Raw genomic sequence first — 16,939 nt, 5'->3', positions numbered from 1 at the left:
GCATGTGGCGTGCCTCCATGCAAGAGGAAGTGGATAAATGGAAAGAAGAAATGCAGGCCTAGTTGATGAGCGAGTTGAATGAGATGCAGGGAGAATTGATTAAGATGGTGGAATCCAAAAACAGCCAACAAGCGTTGGTCATCATGGGATTAGAGGCCGAAGTTACTGCACTCAAAGCGGAAAACAATAATCTAAATTCAACCATCTCTTAATGATGAGCTGAATATGCTTAGGGAGCAAGTGAAGACCCTCCAAGAGGAGCATAAAATTGCCACTGAGGCGACCAAGCGGGCAATTGGATCAAGGTCTCCAAGAAACAAGGAAACCCACCCTCAACCCTGAACATCATCAATGACACGCTTGAAGAAGAGAGGAGACGGAAGATCCGAGCACATGTGAGACTGGTGGGATGGAAGGAAGGGGCCTAATCAAAAGAAGATGCCATAGGCTATAGCACTTGCAAGAAGATGGGAATTCCCGACACCCCCTTCGTCGGGTCATGGAGAGTGGGTAAGGACACCACAAAGGAGCATGCACTCATCCTCAAGTTTGAGAGTTTGGAGGCGAAGCGGGCATTCCTCACCAAAAGATGGACCTTAAAGGGGGAAAAGACTTATCTTGAAGATGACCTCACACCAGCCCAGGTTGCACACATGAGGGAGTGCATACTAGAAGTGCAAAAGGCAGGGAAGTGGGTGGTGATTATCACCGAGCGGCTCTCTCCATGACGGTGCACGACCTATGAGACTAAGCTAGAGATTGCGGTCTGGAACTGCAATGATGCTATGCGGATAGATGAGAGAGAGAGGGTGGACTAGGTTGCGGCATTGAGAAGACGGTTTGTGTGAAGCCTCGAGTAGTGCCACGAGGAGGACGTGATGGAGGGGTAGATGAAGATGCACCACCACCCGATGTAGAACGTGATGTTTGGGTTGGAGTGACATAAGTGTTGGGATCCACTGCACGCACCCTTTGGCTTGCACTCAAAGCTTGATGGGCGGCAAGCTTTGCAAGAAGCTCCTTTCTTATCTCCGGTGTGACCCACTCACAAAATTTCACCTCATGACCGGGCTCATGCAACAAATGGGCCCTCACCCTGTTGGCCGCACCCACACGCTTATATGGGCAAAGCTTGCATGTCCATGGACGTGTACCCCCCGCATGAGTAGGAGGCTCGAAGTTGACCTCATCCCACCATGACCACCCATCCGTTCCACTCCTACCACCCGCACGAGAAGAGGATGCCATGAATAGTTAGTAAATTAGTAGTAGTCTAGTAGAAGAGGGTGGAGAGAGCTTAGAGGGTAGAGTAGGAGAAGAAGTAGAGGGAAGATTGAAGTAGTCTAGTAGGAGAGGGTGGAGAGGAAGGTGGTGGAGTAGGAGAGGGAGATAGTGGAGAGGAAAGCTTGAGTAGGAGAGGGAGATGGTGGAGAGGGACTCAAGTCTTGGAAGTTGGAAGGCTTGAGTAGAAGAGGAGTAGCTTGCAGCCCATTATATAGAATATGGCAGCTGGCTCTCTCTCTCTCTCTCTCTCTCTCTCTCTCTCTCTCTCAAACTCTCAAACGGCCAGCCGCCAACAGCTAGTAGCCGTTATTTGAAAAAAAAAATGGCTGGAATTGTAGCCGTTGGCAGACGTCCCCCCCGTCCCCCCGTTACCCCGGGCGGAGACGGGCGTCCCCTGGTCACGTCCCATCCTTACCGTCCCCCAGGCCGTCCTGCCGCCGTTACGCAAGTGTCATTGTTCGGGACGGCGTTCCCACGTCCCACGTGGGCATCCCGCCGTCCCCCTGTCACTATGAAGTGGATACCTCTCTAGGCCATTTAAAATGACCAGCCCATGTGCAGTCCCCATCTCCAAGAGGTATCTCCCATACTCAGTACACTCCACCTCATCCTGTGATCTCCGGGTCAAACACATCTCCTCCACATCTCTGTCTCTCAACATCTCCTCCGAAGTGTCAAAGAAGGAGGTCTGTTTTACTGAGCCGTTCGAGCTTTAAAGTCCCCAAGTATGATAACATCTCCCTCCCTAGAGAACTCCCATTTGTGCTCATCTAGAATCATATATGGAGATTGCCCCTTGGGCGCTGCATAATGAGATGTGCTGGGTGGAAAGTAACATATAGCAATGTATAGGGGTCTACCCTCATCTGCCTTCACTCTGACCCACATGTACCTCGCGCTCTCATCACGGCGCATAACATGGATGAGTGGCTGAAGCTCCTCTCTAAAAAGAACTGCAACTCCTCCAGATCTGCGACCACCATGCTTCGAACGGGCCTCCTGTCTACAAGTCGTCTCCCATCTGTATCCCGCCACTCTCGGTAATGTGCTGCCTGGGGCCTGATGTGTCTCCGAGTAGAAGATGGTGCACCGTCGAGTGGTGCGTCTCTCTAGTATCACCACTCTGCCTCCTCTGTAAAATGCTAGCTTCCTCTGGCTGCCCTAATCTCTGGCATGCACTCCCTCATATGTGCTAGCTGTGCCAACGTGAGGTCATCTCCTAAAAAGACGCCCGTTTTCTTAAGTGCGGAGCGCTTGGCCAAGAAATCCTTCTTGGCCTCCAAGGTGGGAAAGCGTAAAATGAGAGCTCTCTCCTTCGAGCTCTCTCCTCCATTCTTGTCTTTCTTGCCCACTCTCCAAGCCCCCGTGTGTGTAGGCCTTGAAATGCCCATGCGTGTGTATAAATCTTTGGCTTCCTCCTCTACATTGTCACCGTCCTTAAGACCTGTGATCTGCACATGAAGTTCCCTTGTCTTTTTTCTTTGTTCCTCCTCAATGGTTAGGTTGATAATCTTCGAGGTAGATGTTCTTTCGGCCTCCTTGTTCTTACCTTTCTTGACCACTTCTATCCATTTCTCCGTTTCATCTACTTGCTTTTGCGTCTTCGTGAGCACCTCCACCCACGAGGAGGTCTCCCGAGCCTTCTTTTCTTCTCCCTCTTCAAGTGTTCTCACTTGGGCCTTGGTGTTCAGCTCCTCCATCATGACGGGCTGAATTTCACCTTCCTCGAGCTTATGTTGAGCACGTGCTTCTTCTATCTCCTTCTTGAGATTTGCGATCTCTGCATCTTGGGCTGCTATCCGCGCTTCAAGCTTCTTGACTTTTTCAAGAAGGCTCCGGTTGACCATATTAATTGCATTGTCCGTCTCTTTCTTGTGTTGTTGGATGGCTGCCTTGATCAGGTCTTCAATGTTGATCCTCTCCATCTTGTCTTGGGCTGAAAAAGGCTGGTTTCTGGTTAAAAATTAATTAACCCTTGGCCATAGGAAGAACTACGTGCGTGTTTGCAACGCTTCCCACACAGAGAGAGGCCAGAGGGGGCTGTTGCGAAGAGAGAGAAAGATAGGCAGTAGGCGGGGGGGGGGGGAGAGAGAGAGAGAGAGAGAGAGAGAGAGAGAGAGAGTGGCGGGAGGGGGCTACGAGGAGAGAGAGAGAGATGGCCGAGTCCTGTTGGGGCGAGGAGAGAGAAGAGGAGAGCTTGTGGGGGCGCAGTGAGAGAGAGAGCGTCAGCAGGCGGGAGAGGGAGGCGACACAGGTTCGAAGAGAGAGAAATGAAATGAAATGAGAAGAGAGAGGGCAGCAAGCGGGGCAGCAGGTGGGGGAGGGAGGCGACATAGGTTCGAAGAGAGAGAGAGAGAGAGAGAGAGAGAGAGAGAGAGCGTCAGCAAGCGGGGCAGTGGAGAGGAGAGAGAAGAGGAGAGCTTGTGGGGGCGCAGTGAGAGAGAGAGAGAGAGAGAGAGAGAGAGAGAGAGCGTGAGCAGGCGGGAGAGGGAGGCGACACAGGTTCGAAGAGAGAGAAATGAAATGAAATGAAGAGAGAGGGCAGCAAGCGGGATAGCAGGCGGGGCAGGGAGGCGACACAGGTTCGAAGAGAGAGAGAGAGAGAGAGAGAGAGAGAGAGAGAGAGAGAGAGAGAGAGTCTATTAAAGACCCAATGGGCCTATGAGACCAAAGTGGTACAATAATGTCCATGGCATATCTCATCATGGAATGGAAAATAAAACAGAATGAAAACATAAATATAGCCATCTCACTAGGGTGATACAAAACTGTCCATGGAAACTCATTATGGAATACTAAAAACATAAAAACATGGGAGCAACATCAGCTCTGAGTAGATGGTATACCACTCTCCAAAATGTCAAGCATGGGGTTGACGAGAGAGAGAGAGAGAGAGAGAGAGAGAGAGAGAGAGAGAGTTGTATTAACGTCTTCAAAAGGCCAAAATGACCAAAAGGTTACATCATATCCATGAGGTACATCATCTTGGGTACAAAATAGTAATAAAGAAAGATAACAAAAATCTATAACAAAAGCTCTCATATCACCCTAATACATCCCTCATGGGCCGCTGTGACGTGGTGCTCAGGGTGGTAAAATTGAGCCAGCGCGAGAAGGTCATGTGATGATGAGAGATGATGGCCCGGATCCTCGTGTGGTGGCGTGGCCGTGGGCGAGGACCATGGGGTCTGGGCGTCAAGCTCTGCATAACTCAGTGGCTCTGTTGATTGTCACACCTCTTGGCCAAGCTCCTGCACTAGCCTATGGTCCGGGTATGGTGGGTGGATCGGCCCTCGGAGTGCTAGTATGGAGAAGTCAGTGAGAGCTCTCTGTGGTGGTCCTCGGGCAAGTACAGCTGATCTGGATCTCACTAAGGACTCCCTGTGTCTGCGGAGCTCTAGAAGAAAAAGTCCCAGGGAAGCATCTTTGATCCGGGAAGTCCATGATCTTGGAAAGTGGTCCGAACCCAACTCAGAAGAGGAAATAAGACACGACTCAGTACGAGAGTGAAAAAATGCTTTCATAATTATCATTGAGAAGAGTGCCTTTAAATAGGCCCTATACATGCTACTAATACAGCTTAATATTTGTGATAAGGTGAGTGATTAGGTGCGAGTGGGTGGCTCCATGATTCTCTCCGCCTTTTCCCCTAAACGAGTTGCTTGATTATAGCAGGCTTGTTTCGAACAACTAAAGCCATCCTGAGTCACCATGAGGAAGTAGTGGCGAGACATGAGGAAGAAGTTACGATGTCTCGCCACACTAAATGAGGGCATCTTTGGTTACATCTGAGAGGAAGGGGGGAAAAGGAAGAAAAGGGGGGGATTGGAGGGATGAGGATGGTGATAATAATAAAATTTGGTATTTTTGTTTTCCTTTTGGCATCAATTTGAAGATTTATAGTCGAGAATTTGTGTTTTTTATTTCTAAAGTTGCTTCATGCAGGTTCTTGCTCTTATGTATGTGGAATCCCACATCTTGCCATTTCTTTTTGATATTTTCATCTTCAAAACTTTGTATAGCACAATCACGGATGGTTGTAATGATGAGTCAAATTGTTTTAAATAGCTGTGATCCATATAAATTTGTCAAAGGGAAGACCCAAACCCAGTTTTGGAACATTTTTCCGGCTGCATAGCTTTGGCCAGAATTGGGCCTTCAAATGATGCAGAGTTTGGCTCTTGTACCTGAACTCAATCTTAATCTTATTCTTGCAATACAATAGACTTGTTGTCAGACGAGGAAAATACATTGCTTCTATTTAGTTCTTAGTACTTACCAGAATGTAGAATCAAGAGCTCTTTTCCATGTTGGGCAGCTTTGATCTGCTCATTCAGGGAGGACAAGGCTTCCACCCTTTTGCGCTTGGATGGGGAATCTTCCAAAAAAAGCAACTAATCTGCTGTTAAGTTGGTCAATGAGAGACAATATGTTGTGGAGTTTTATCTTGTAGTGTTTTCCAGTGTAGTCAGATAAATAAGCTATGTGACATGCCGCACTTAATATTAATTCCTCGTTTTGTATAATTCTTTTATTTTTATCCATTTGATTGAGCATGCTTAGTGTCAAGGGAAGAAAAAGGGTGATATGAATGAGAGAGAGAGAGAGAGAGAGAGAGAGAGAGATTCTATTAACGTCTACAAAAGACCAACTAGAGATGAAAGAAAAAAACAGCCTTGTATTTGTGACTGTTACAATGCAACAATGATGCAATGTGAGGGGATCAAAGCGCGTCCTCAGCATGTATGGCTGTATAGAGGCTCTCCACATCCATTGCCTATGGAGGGGCACTCATGTACCTCTAGAGGATCTCTTGGATCTAAATATGTAGGGTGGAGCATCTCCTTGGACTAGTGGATCTCACGTGTGTAGCTCGTTGCACCTAGATTGCTTTGTCTAGGGACACCATGGAGGTGGGTGCACTTGTGGTACATGCATTGTTAGTGTGCGTTGCATGGTCCATCATGTAGAGGCTTTTGAGTCAGGTTTATCTCATTTGGCTCGTTGTAGTTGGATTGCTCTGTCTAGGGAGATGCCCACCCAAGAGGCGGGATGGTACATGTGTTTACATTGTGCATTGCTTGGACCGTTGAGTAGGGGCATGAGAGAGAGAGAAAGAAAGAAAGAAAGAAAGATATATTAAGCATCTACTAAAGACCCAATGGGCCTATGAGACCAAAATGAGAGTAATGTCCATGGCATATCTCCTCATGGAATGGAAAATCAAAGAGAAAGAAAACATAAACATAGCTATATCTCACTGGGGTGATACAAAACTGTCCATGGAAACTCATCATGGAATACTAAGAGATAGAAATAGGGAGAGGCATTAATGTCTTACAAAAGAGACGTCAACAATCTATAAGCATTCAAAACAACAAAAATAGAAATTTTAAGAGAAACAATCGTAACGCCCAACTCTACATGCTTGTCTATACTTGTTTAGCATAGGCGGCTTGCAAGTCACTGATCTAGCCAAGTGCGGGTTTGCTAACGATGAACTTGGAGACCAATGCTTTTGTTGTTAAAAAATTACTAGGCAAGTCTCAGGAGATAAGGCCATCTTAATTGTTGAGAAATATGGATAATGTACTATCCATGTATCCTTGGTGTTAGTCTTAGTGAAGGTTGCATTTTTTTAAGGTTAGAGCCTTAGTTTGCTAGGGTAAGCTTAGTGAAACTCTACCTTTGATCTTAGGCACCTCCTATGTCTATAGGGGAGGTGGAGTGGACATAGAAGAGGTGGATATTATTTTGGGTTTTGGTGCCTCCCTTAGTGAGGGCATTATATGGAGCCTATGCACGTGTGTGAGAGCTTCATATGTGTGTAACCTCTTGGTTATAATAGTGGTTTTGTAAGTACATGGTTTACTTCTTGTTTGTGTAATTTGAGTATTAATCACATCCATGAGTTTTATGTTGTGTCTAATGCTCATTAACTTAAGTTATTAATCTTGTGTAGTACACACATCCAAGGATACACTATTTTGATCCATCACACATCCATTTTGTGGAACAATGCCTAATTAATCTTTCTAAGTGATCTAATTTTTAATATGGCATTTCATTGGATTGCATCTATCTTACTAGTTGAGTAGGATGTGTGGATGAATCATCATCTTTGTGAGTGCTTATCCTTGGGTGAATTTCATGCTTTGTGAACCGTTGCAATGTGATTCTCCCTTTTTATAGCTTTGTTTAGTGGCAAATTGAAGTGAAGAAGAGAGTCCAGTGAACTTGGAAATCAATTGCTTTGCATCAATCTATGTGTGAGTGGCAGACATTGGGAGAGAGGAGTGAACTTGCTTTGTGAAAGGCTCCATTTTCATCTGCATGTGTAAGTGGCCAAAAACTTGTCCAGTTGGTGGCAAAAGCTCAAGAAAGTCTTCTAAATTTTTTTGGCCATTTGTAGGGCACTTTTAGGCCAAATATGGCTATTGTGGGTAAAATTATGGATTCGGGATACTAAAAATCAATTTGATTTTTTTTGGAAATTATTGATGAGGGAGAAGATAATTTGCAGAACCTATGGTGGGTTGTGAATGGATTTTTTTTTAAAAAAAATGAGGGTTGGTAGCTTCTCAAAAAGCTTTATAAACCTTAAAAGCTTTAAACTTTTAAAGCTTTATAGAGTAAAAAAAGCTTAGACCATTGATCGTTAGCGCATAATGAAAATGGCGAAGTAATTGAGGATAAAATAAATCGTCGTGCGCCGTTGGAAGAGGAAGGGAGAAGAACTTCCACTGAAAATCTTGATAATAGTGGAATTGAAGCCTCCAGATTATGAGAAAGAAAAACATCTATGGTGGTCGATTTGCAAGACGAAAAGAATTTAGGAAAACTACTTTCGAGTTTTGGGTGGTTTTAAAAAATGGTTTTCCACCTTTCTCTAACTCGTGGGTAAAAGAAATGTGTTTTGATTATCCAGTGGGTAAAAACAAGATTTGCTTTGAGCCTCTACCCTTTCTTGCAATTTGTAATTGAGAATATATCTTCTCTTGAACTCCAAAGCTTCTTGGTCTTTTTGTTCTTCATCAGAATGTTTTGGTTATCTAGTAGGTAAAAACAAGATTTGCTTTGACCCTTTGTCTTTTCTTGCAATTTGTAATTGAAAATTTACCTTCTCTTGAATTTCAAAGCTTCTTGGTCTTTTGGTTCTTCATCGGCTTCAAATTTTGCGATGAATCTTGGTTCTAATAGCACTATTGGAGGCTTGAAGCGGCTAGAAATAACTTGTGGGACTCAAAATAGTGTCCACTTTTACAAATATGATGACTTCTACAAAAATAGCTTGCTTTATTGAATGTGCAAGTTAAACTTCTAAAAAATAGGTGTAAACCTTGAACCTTATAAATATTTACATCTCTTGTAAAATCAAATATGCACAAGAAAGCTTTCATATGTCTCAATAAATATATATACTTTGATAATAAATATTGATGGCATCCAAAATAAAATAATTGTGCGCGTTGTCACAAATTGAAATAGTATTCCGTTGACACCCAAAATCAAGTGTCTCAAAATCTTCCTGATTACCATGAGCTTGTTTCCATTATCCAATACACTTACATCAACTGTCAATCAATTAATAAATTAATTAATTAAAAATACAAAGACGATACTTAACTCATAAAATTAAGATGATGCGATCCATACTCATGCATGTACAGAATCATTCGCGTACACGTAAAGTAAGGCACGATCGCTCGGATTTAGAAAGGCGTCTCAATCTAAATCCATCTAGGAGAATTCATCCACCAACAAGTGAGCTCTGCAGATTCTCATGCTCTCACGGATGATCCGCGGCAAACCCTCTTGTCCCACATGACATTGTTCGAGCGGAGTTTGCTGCACCTCCTATGCTAGTAGAGGCCCTCTTCCAGACGATCTACTTCATACAGAGGATCAGAGATATGCCATCAGATCGACTCTCACATAGAGCTTTTGAGGCGTCCAGACAGCTCACAGAGAGTGGAGATAGGAGATCATGGTATTCACAGATGATACAGTGGCTCACTTAGCATGGTCTCAGCATAGATCATCGCCACCTTTCCAGTATGATATACATGCACCACACATCCAGCTCTCACAGTGAGAGTTAGGAAAGAAATTTTATAGGGTGGAAAATAATGACAAAACAAGTGTAGCATCTCATGTATAAAGTGCCTTATTGATCAAGTGGTGTTGGGGTTGTAATAGATGAGGAGAAAGCTGTGTTTGCATCTTTCTACTATGCTTCCATCTTATGAACAATGTGTCTTTGTGATTGCCAATCAACCTAACCTCACCCTCACGTCAGCGACATCTTCTCTCATCCTTGAGGAAACAAGGATGGAAGCTAGCAAGGCTTCACCATCTACCTATGCTGCACCTAGGAAGCAATTCCTCAAGGATGGAAGCTAGCAAGGCTTCACCATCTACCCATAGTGCACCTTGGAAGCAAGCTTTTGTTGCACATGGGCTTAGTATTACTTACTTCTTGGTGTCCATGAACTCTTTTAACTTCCCCGAAGGTGGTGTTGGCATGTGAATCAAGGTGGACGCCACTTCTCTCCATTCGTTTAAGCTTTGGGAGCGGTGGCATGGCTTTAGGTCTTCACTCCATCTTTGGTTTAGCTTTTAATGGAGTGATTGCATAAGTTTATGGTGATGTGGGTTCTTCTGAGCGCGTGGGACCCAAATGTAGGGGTTCCCTTTATAGAAGCCTTGAGCTTCTAGCAGCATCTTTCGACTATTTTTGGACCCAAATTTGGGGTTTAGGGGTGTGACTTGACTCTCGTTGGTTTAGGAAATTGGGGTACAGGCCGCAAGGTTTTTGGGACCCAAATGGAAGGGTTTCCATCGTGAAAGCCTTGAGCTTCGAACACCTAATAGGGATCCAATGAGGCTTGGTTTGTGGTGGGTAAAACTCTATTGCTTGAGGCTCTTGCTTGGCATATTTTTGTTCTCAGGCAGGCTTTTGTGGATTGCCACGTATTTTCTTGGGCATCATACTTTCCTAGGGTACTCTTGGCTACCCACTCCTTCTTAGTAGCCTCTTGAAAAGTTGTTGAGGTTTACGTTTGGTGGGGGGCAGTCTTTGTCTCTACTACTAGTGAGATTTTGGATCTCCATAATAGTTTGAGGGGCCTGTCCAAAAGGTTGTTCAAGTTTATATTTGATGGAAGGTGGCCTTCATCTCCCACCAGTGCGGTTTTTGATCTCCGTGATGGTTTGAGGGAGTGCACGGCATAGCAATGTGAAAGAGTGTTAAGGGTTACTTGAGGTGATGGCATGAATTTGGAGGGCGAGGCTTGAGATGTTGAAGAGTTTGAGGTGTTACCCTTATCCACCAAGGTTACAATAACCATCACATGTGGGGAAGCTTGAGTATCACGGTTTGTTTTTGCCTCAATGTGGCCACAACCATTCCCTTACACTCTATCTTTGTACTTGTGGAGGTCAAATAAAACTTGCAGGACACATGTTTAGTTCCAGTGAAAAAGCTTCTTTTAAAACAAACTAACAATTATATATCAGGAGTTGCTAACCATGGTGGGGGTAGCTATGGATGGTGTGAGGGGTGGGTGGCCTAATGATGTCCATGACTCCTAAGATAAAACATTGTGGCTGGCCCCGGTATAAACCAAGGTGTCCCATGTAGCTAGGTCTTTCTAACACCACAATCCAAGATCACGGGAGACCATTGTTCCCTTATTAAAACCATGTAATGTGGCATGTTGATCACGAAGACCATTGTTCCCTTATTAAAGCATGCAACATGCATGGGATTGATACCTACGAGTGGTGAGCTTCCCTAGGCCTCCCACCAGCAATCCTTGGTGATTAGCACCACCATCCAAGATCACATAGACTATTGTTCCCTTCATGCAATATCAAACATTTCATTGCTCTTGAAGCAGTGCCCCAATTTTTTCATTTGCACTTTCAATTATCCTTTGGTTTTGGTTATGGATGGAGAGTGCTCAAAGTTGCATGGTTCATCCTCTTCTTTAAGTTCAGTTATGTGGGCTCTTAGATTCCCACTTATCCAGTCAGATAAGTTTCTCCAAAGCTAAGAATTGCCTTGTAGTAAAAGAGAACTTATTGAGACTTGGACTTCCAAGAACAATAAGGGTGTGAGGCATGCTATGTCCCGCACGTGATATTTGTACTCACATGTATTCTTTTTATCCTCCTTTCCTAGACTAAGATTTTAAAATGAAGCACCATACATCTTAGCTAGGCTCACTAATGAGTCAAATAGTGAGCTCTCAATACTAAATCCTTAAAGTGAGCCTAAAAAATAATGTCTCTCTAAATAGGCTAAGGCAACATATCCCCTTACCAAACATCACTTTGTAAAGACAGAGCAAGTAAAAGGAATCCCCAAATACACATATAAAGTAACTATCTTGATTTCCTCACCTCTGTATGAGAAGGAATGACTAGATACAACCTAATGTAAGGTATTAAAGAGCATGACCTTGGTTTTACTATGTATCAAGATTCTATTGTGAAAAAGGTCTATAGTGCATTAAGATGTATTTGTATCCATTTTATTAAGTCTAATGTCATTTAGTGACCGCATAATATAGAGAACAATCCTCTTCACCTCCACCATCTACTACTCCACCTTGCCTACATCAATGTGAGCTTCCTAGAATCAAGTGGATTCCACCTAGAGTTTCACTGAGCTCACTCTAGTGAACCTAGGCTAATAACCTCAAACAAATGCAACCTTCACGAAGACTCACACTAGGATACACACTAAGGATATATGAATGCTACATCACCCATATTTCTTAACACTCGATAGCAAGGACTCATTTGGAACAACAAGTTCTAGCTAGCATTCAATCTGCGTGCACATGCATATGTTCCACCTAGAAGGAATGAAGTGATCTTCAAGTCAAGGATAAGGTATCATTTGTACATATTTTAGCTTCTTCATTAAGCAAACATAGTGTAAGGTGTGGTGACCCTTAGTGGTGTTGTGTCTCCTCTCTTTCTCTCCTCTCTTCTCTTCATACTAATTTCACAACTCAATTATGCATGTAAAAGGCTTCTAGATATGACATTGGTATCACAACAAAAAAAGGCCAGTGCTGGAGGATCAAAGACTTGTGGCATGATTGATGTAGAGTCAAACCCATGAGACATACTAGACGGGATGAGACATGGATCATACTTAAGTCCCTTCTCACATCCTTTCCCCAAAATTGTCGTTAGTACTGAATCAGAGAAGTATATAAGAAGAATGAGAAGTCTTTCAACTAGAGTAGGTACTATCATAGGGCACCCTCATTGCAACATTCAGACAACTCGTTGTGTCTAGGTGCCCACATGTGGTAAAAAATTGGGCAAAGGAGACCCGAAACTAGTAGAGACCATACTTCCACATACCCACTAAGAGAATACTACTAGTTACCATGTATTATTATTGGTCTCATTGGACAATGTGGCCCCTTGTAGATGTTAATACAACTCTCTCTCTCTCTCTCTCTCTCTCCACACACACACACACACACACACTTTACTTTGTAAAAAAACCCCCCCTTTTTCACCCTTTGTTTCCCAAAGGTCCTCCCTTCATGTAGTTTAAATCCATTCCCCAATGCCTCAACAAAGGAAACTTTCCTTAGACACACGGCCAAGTGGGATGCCTTGCTAGGTAAAGGGTTTGCTTTTAACCATAGCATCATAGAAAATATGCACTAGGAGTGTGTGAAAAGAAGAAAAAAATGGCTAAAGAAAGATATTGTTTATGGTTTTACTAGTGTGTTCAACAGAGCATGGAGTACAAAATTAGGAGTTTTTATTGAGCCTTCTTGAAAGCGAGAATGTAGAATAGAGGATGTAGATTGAACGAAGAGTAAGTGAAGGGATGGCTGGAGAAATATTTTATAGAGGTGCTCAATTACACCCATTGGGGAACCTAAAGTATGGTGTGATATGCAAATTATCATTGGTTGTTGTAATCATTGACCCCCAAATCTCTACTGCATCCCTAGACCTAGTGCATCCTCCTTGACTCACAACAAACAAATGTGCAAAACATAATATTGGGGATATATTGCACCTATGGTTAGAAACATATTGCCCAAGTTCTAGCATCCCATCATGGTTTCCTTCAAATAATTATTTCTAGCACTTGTATGGGGAGATGTCTTGATGTAGGTAATCATAGATTATCCATGGTAGGAGATTTCTCGATGCAATTAATCATAGAATATCCATGGTTATGTCATCCTAGATTCCCTTAAGTATGATGTCATCACATTGGCGGACCTTGGATAAGTGAATCGTTGTATTCACTAGATGAATCCATGCAAACATTCACCTTGAACACTCCTGCATGCAATGTACAATTTCTATTACGGGAGGAAGAAACCTTGTAGTAGCAGGGGCTGGAACTTCCAACATATCTTACTGAAAAAATCCATAGGATTTTGGTTGGATTGAAAATTTCAAATAAAATCACCACAGCTCAAGCACAGCTTTATCCAACACGAGAGCACAATCTCATGACTCTCGAGCTATGGGGTTTGTTAGGTCAACCAACACTCACAGCACATCCTGAAAGAATACACTTTACACAAGACTTGAACATGCCATGTTTGGGATACTTTGAACATACAATGTATATTGAAACTAATCCCCTTACTTGCAAGTTTTTTGTGGTTGAGTATGTGTTGGAAGCAGATTTAATATTGGGCCATAAATGAACTGTTGCTGCCCAAGCACCATTGTGCTTTGCTGGCGATAGAGTCATCATGTCGATCAATGACAAAAAGTTGACAATACCATATCGCCAAGAAGAGGATCCAACTTTAATGGATATCTATGATGCTGAATGCAAAAGGATACAAGCCTCTTCCACAAAAGCCCCTCTACACAATGACCTACAATCTGTGATGAGACAACAACTAACTCCGATAAAGCCTCTACTCCTTCAACCCCATCCTCACCTACGAAGTTTGATGCCAAAACCTCGCAATTAGCAGCTATTCCTCCCTGAAGAAGTTCCAAGAGCCCAACCATCTAACTCTAACAGGAAACTCAAAGGAAAGGCCCCGGCTCCTATGCATCTTCATCGACAAACCTCATCAACGGAGACAACCACATGCTCAAAGGCCTCGTCATCGAGGACATCCACTCCACACAAGAGACTCTAACCTCATCATCAACAATGCCAATGAGTCAAACCTGCAACCTCAGAGCAGCTAATCCAAGTCAAGGAGGGCCCCAAACTTTCCACACCAACCCAAAAGAAAACTACACCAAGATTCCCACAATCACGATATCTTAATAGTATTAAAATGTGGGTGGAAAAGCAGCTACTTGTAGCTCAAGGCTATTATGAAGGTGCCAATCAAATTTGGGTACCTCGACAGTCAAAACCTCTTCTCGAACGAAGTACTCAAAAGCTAAGAAAGAAGAAGAGTACTCCACAACACCGTCCACAAGAGCCTATGCAAGTTCCTCAAAGAACACCAATGCAACAAGTGTGGGTACCAAAAACATTGCTGTGCAAAGCACAAGGGTACTACCAAAGAAATACCAAAGCTTGGGTCCCCAAGTGCATCACAGAGTCCCCTAAGTTTGCGCAAAGAAGAAAGCCTCAACACCAAGCACATCGGCAACCAAATTACAGTGTTCATCAAAGATGGGTGCATGTGCATGTACTTTAACAACAAGGATTACTATGATGGTAATTCCATCATATGGTTGCCGAAATCGAACAATGTGAAGAAAACCTCACCATCGACTTCAACCCCAACAACTTCACCTATAGTTTGACAAGAATGAATCCCAACAAGCAACACCAAGTAAATCCCTCCACCACTCTCGTGTATTCAGCACCAACATAAGAGCTTGTTTGTTCAAGCAAATAATCAGTAATCTTCCCTACTACTGCCTCGATATCATTTTAGCAACAAATTCAAGATCAAATACGGAGACTTAAGAGCACATCAAGAACAAAATAACAATGCTCTTGTCACCCTTCTGGTAGTGAGAAATGAGCACACAAGAAGATGTTGCTTGCAAGTCATGACCTAGAAGACTCAAAAAAAAAGTCTCCAGGTCAAAACCAGCAAATTTACGGAATTCCATATCACGGAGTTCCATCTCACGGCTTAAGAATTTGCACTTTCACATTTAAGCCTCATCATGGATTAAGCCATATCACAGGTATATGCCACTTCCTTTTATTGTACCTTGGCTTGTTCTAATCTTGCCTTGAGCTCCTCATTCTCTTTGTATCTGATAGTCTAAGACATGGGCCTTAAAGGTTGGATAGGTACAAAAGATTGACACATAATGCATGTTTAGTTACTACATGTGGTATGAGTGTCGTGGTATCTGATAGTCTAAGACATGGGCCTTAAAGGTTGGATAGGTACAAAAGATTGACACATAATGCATGTTTAGTTACTACATGTGGTATGAGTGTCGTGGCATGCCCACTTTAAAATTTGGCAGTTTGTAGCACCTTAAAAAGAAAGAGATGGTGTCGAAGTTGCCAAAGCTTGAGGGGTGCATTTTAGCCAAGATACAATAGACATCATTCTCGAAAGAAGGATGAGTAAGGGCTATCCAAAAATTATAGCTTCTACATAGTGATGTATGTGGTCCTATAAGGACACCATCGATTAGGGGATATCTCTACTTTGTGACCTTTATTGATGTGACTGCCTCTAGGCACATTTAGGCGTATCCATTGGTGGAGGCAAAGTTGGAGGTTTTTGTATGCTTTAGACACTTTGTTTCTATGGCTGAAAATGTGTCTACATGTAAAGTTGGCACCCTTTATACTGATCAAGGGGGGAGTATATGTCAAAGGAGTTTCATGTATATATGGCTGAAAGAGGCATAAAATATCAATGTTAAGTACCTTATACACACCTTACGAAAATGGTGTAACTAAGAAGAAGAACAAATCTCTCATGTAGATGGCACGTTGCATGGTGAAAGGCCAGGATTTGCCTCATGTTTTTTGGTTGGAGGCAGTTATGTGTGCCACTTATGTGCTAAACAAATGTCCTACCAAGGCTTTGTAGACAATTACCCCTTTGTGAGGCCTGGAATGGCAGAAAACCCTCTGTGTCTCATTTGCGAGTTTTTAGTTATCTTGCTTAGGCTCTTGTGCCTAAGCAATGATGCAATACGTTGGATGATAAGGTAATAAAATGATTTTTTTTGGATACAACTCAGAAAGCAAAGCATATAAACTCTACCATCTAGCAAGAAAGAGAACTTTGGTGAGTAGAGATGTCTTTGTTGAGAACTCAGTTTAGACCATGCTTCATGCAAAAAAATAACAAAATGTTTTCTCAAATGACATCTTTGATACACTCCTAGCTTTGTATAATGCTGATAACCATATGTGGAGCAAATGAATGCTTAAAAAGGTGTTACAAATCAATCCCTATTGATTGAAAATTAGCTTGAATTTCAACCGATAGATTAGCATGTTGATGAGGAAATTATGAATGACGTAGTGGTTAAGGAAAGAGCAGCTATGCAAGCATTCAAGAGTATGCTAAAACGGCAAGTCAGACATTGTAGGATAATAAATTTGCTACTCCTTTACCTAGCAAGATGTGTAGATTCTCATCATGCATGCTATTCTTTCGTTGATAATGCAATCATTGCTAGTATCTGCAATGAA

The 16,939-nt window shown here is 42.9% G+C and overlaps 1 protein-coding gene across 3 annotated transcripts in view; it reads left to right on the top strand.

Moving 5' to 3' along the window:
- The window catches only part of LOC147617168 (UDP-N-acetylglucosamine diphosphorylase 2-like), a 155,308-nt gene extending 149,498 nt beyond the window's left edge, over positions 1-5,810 (top strand). For all 3 annotated transcript variants that reach the window (XR_015262387.1, XM_086776776.1, XM_086776773.1), the window contains one exon: positions 5,230-5,810. The gene's annotated coding sequence lies outside the window, so the exon portion shown is untranslated. The remainder of the gene's footprint in view (positions 1-5,229) is intronic.
- The last annotated feature ends 11,129 nt before the right edge of the window (positions 5,811-16,939 follow it).

Source organism: Cibotium barometz, chromosome 37, assembly GCF_041138505.1.
Source record: "Cibotium barometz isolate CiBa-2024 chromosome 37, ASM4113850v1, whole genome shotgun sequence".
Taxonomy (NCBI): domain Eukaryota; kingdom Viridiplantae; phylum Streptophyta; class Polypodiopsida; order Cyatheales; family Cibotiaceae; genus Cibotium; species Cibotium barometz.
Note: the sequence above shows the minus strand (reverse complement) of the source record. Positions and strands in the feature narration are given on the sequence as shown.